The sequence below is a fragment of the Meleagris gallopavo genome, chromosome 2, assembly GCF_000146605.3.
Source record: "Meleagris gallopavo isolate NT-WF06-2002-E0010 breed Aviagen turkey brand Nicholas breeding stock chromosome 2, Turkey_5.1, whole genome shotgun sequence".
NCBI lineage: Eukaryota > Metazoa > Chordata > Aves > Galliformes > Phasianidae > Meleagris > Meleagris gallopavo.
The window spans coordinates 46,185,645-46,188,826 of NC_015012.2; the positions used below are offsets into that span (position 1 = coordinate 46,185,645).

General features: G+C 37.8%; 1 protein-coding gene across 1 annotated transcript in view; it reads left to right on the forward strand.

Annotated features, from left to right (window-relative positions):
• SASH1 (SAM and SH3 domain containing 1) overlaps nt 1–3,182 on the forward strand; it is a 518,758-nt gene that overhangs the window by 38,196 nt on the left and 477,380 nt on the right.

Below are 3,182 nucleotides of genomic sequence, written 5' to 3' on the forward strand. Positions count from 1 at the left end.
TTTTTTTTTCATAAGAGAGGAGTAAGAGAGGTAGGAATTTCATAGAGAATGGGGGGGGGAAGTGGTTGAATTTAAGTCCTTCCAAAAAAGCAAAGCGCAGCCTATCGTTGCCTGCAGCATTTTTCTGAATGCTATGAAAAGATGTGGCTTGAATGTTTCCTACTTAAACCAATAAAAATAACAAACAGTCTTTCCTACTTTAATCTTCCTCTTCATGTACAGACAAAATATCACAAGTGAAGGAAATCTAGCTGAACAGTCACTTGGATTCTTTGCAAACTCTTTATCTTATTGCTTCCTAACCTGTATGCTTTACAAAAAATTTGAGGCCACAACTTCGATTAAGAAGGGTTTTTTATATAGTAAGTTGGAAAGCAAATGGAATATCATGTGAAGCTGCAGCAGAAAATGAATGTAACGTGCATATATGTATATTTAAAATAATTACTTAAAACAGAATTTAAATTTTCTTGTGCTGTGTACAAATAGCCCAGAACAGAGAGACCCTTGAGATCTTTACAGCAACTTTAAGTAAATTATTGTGAAAATGAAATGCATCAAACTAATAGATCTATTAAATGAATGACAGTTCAGGAGTTAATCTGTGCATGTGACAACCATTTACTATGTAAAGCACTCTGAAATATGGCTATTTACATAACTGTCAGTGTGGTCTCTTACTTTAGTATTTCAAAATATATAGAATTTTCTTCTGGTCTCCTACTTGTCAAAATGCATTAGCTGGTATTTGCCTTTGTCAGAAACTTCATAATCCTGCTAAATTATGTGGAGGTTCTGAAGATAGTTAATAGGGAAGCTTGTGATATAGCAGTGTATTTTATTTCTTGTTATACTATGCTTTACATGTTATGTTGCCAAATAATTCTGAGTTATCTTTAAGCAGAGTGGGGGGAAAAAAGCATGTTAATGAATTTTACTAAGCCTTGACTCTAGAAATGGCAAGCTGTGCTAAGTGATGTACTTGACAATTCAGTGATTTACTTGAGATCGGCAGAGAATCAGATTTTTAAGGGTAGCTATATTAAAACTGAACTTATCAAGTTCTACTTTAAGAAAATTTTCTACTAACAGGACTTGAAAAATAACACAATTTCTTCCTTCTTCTTGAACTTCATAGCTAAAAATCAATATATTCTGTAATAGGAAATACTGTTTAGGATGTGAGAGCTCACACGTGAAACTGAGTTTCATTGGGAATTTGGGGGAAAAAAATGCACGTGTGTATACTTAAGAGGATGGAATAATGCATTTGATATGCAGGACATCAGACTGATGTCCTGATGTAATGCACTCCTTCCGAGGCTGTTTAAAGTCTATTTTCGTAATCAGAGGATGAAGAGTTGGAAATGCTAACTAGTAAAGTAGCAGGAGAGCTAAATGAGGTGGTGGCACAGTTCTTAGTTTCCTTGATCTGTGTAGACCACAGTAATACTAGATCACTGTGTAGGCCTGGTGCTATATCTGGCTTAAAACAGAACTTTACCTCAGGCTGTGCTGTTCCCGCTGTCCTTCTACATGCACAGGTGAAGCAGGGGATTGTCAGCAGTAGATGAACTTGAGATGTGGAGATTCAAAACTTAAGACAAGGTTTAAGTCAGTAGAGGAAAATAGTTGTATCTGAGGGGACTATATGAAACGTATGTGGGATCTCTTAAATTGTTAGCAGCTTTCATCTATAGGACAAGAGGAAGCTTGATTTCCCTCTGCACTGACTTTAAAAACATGCATCACCTGACTGTTTTCTCCCTGGATAAAAAGACAGCTTTTAAAGCTGTAAAATCTGTGTCTTCCTTGTACTAAATTCATTATTATAAAAGCTTTTCATAAAAATAAGGGCAAACCATTTACTTCCTGAGCTTGAGGTTTGCTTATGGATTTACTTTAAATTACATCAGTAAATATGACTTCCCATCGGTGCATTACTTCTAAAATTTCTGACATGTGGGGGAGGGTGGACATGCATTTACAGTGATTTGTAAGTGTGTAATTAGCATACTGACTGGTTTGATCTTATATCTAGGGATGAAGGAGAGTACAGAAAGCTACAAGCCTTTGAAAAATCCTTGAGTTCTCCTTGTGTATACTAAGGCATAAGGACAAGTGAGGGATAAAAGTTGGGTTGTGATGAAAGAAGTAGTGTTCGGTTACCCCAGATTGTTTAGTTTGGCAGTGCTGCTTATGATGAGATATAAGTTTTTCCACTTTCTGTTGCACAGCGTGTAACATGTTTTCTTTGGAGTTGATAGAGAAAAGTAGATGTCATGGGATACACTGGGCAGACTAGTGTTCAAGTGCACTGCTAAGTTTCTCAAAATGAGAACAAGTTGTTAAAATGTCTACAAATGCTGCGTGCTTCTGTTTTAAGAAAAAAATAGAATAGTGTTTGGTTTTTTTTTTTAAGCTAGTTAATGTGCTTTATGAGTATTGTACAGAGCAGAAACTGAAGCAGCAGATGTTTCAACAGATGTCACTAGGGCCTCTGGAGGGAATGGTTGCTCCATTCAGATGCAGTATTAGAATACTATTGAGAGGGGCAGATCTGAAGCCAAGTAGTCCAAGGTCCAGTAAGCTAGAACTCAAACAGGCTTTGAAATGGCAGTAAGTCAGAATGACAGTTTCCACTTTCATTTTAGTGTCAGGGTACAAAGTTAGAAACATCACTGACAGTATTTCTGTGGAACTGTTGGCAGGCATCCCAGTGGCCCTTTGCAGGTACTTGTGCGAAGTGCCCTGTCTCAGGGGCATCAGATGTGTGTTCCCCTGCCTTGTGACAAGAACTGTACTCGGGCTGCCGCAGATATTTGTTTAGCAGAGGAGCTGCCAGAAAGAAATTGAGTACAACTGTGTGCAAGCATGTTTTTTGGGAATGATGGCAGCTGCAGAAGTAAGGGAGGGATAAAGAAGAATAGAAATAGAAAGCAGCCGTTTAAAAGTAGAGCGGGATACAAAATCTAGAGTTTTTTCCATACAGTTAAGTGGTGCCACTTTGACAACTCTAAATTGAGACTAATTTAATTTCACAGCAAGGGAGGATTGCAGCAACGTCCTCATCCTGCCTTGCAGTGCCCTACTCAGGAAACAGCTTTCCTGGCACCTTTCTTCATCCCCTCCCTTCCCTTTTTTTTTAATCAAAGCAGTTCTAATAACCATGACATGAAGGA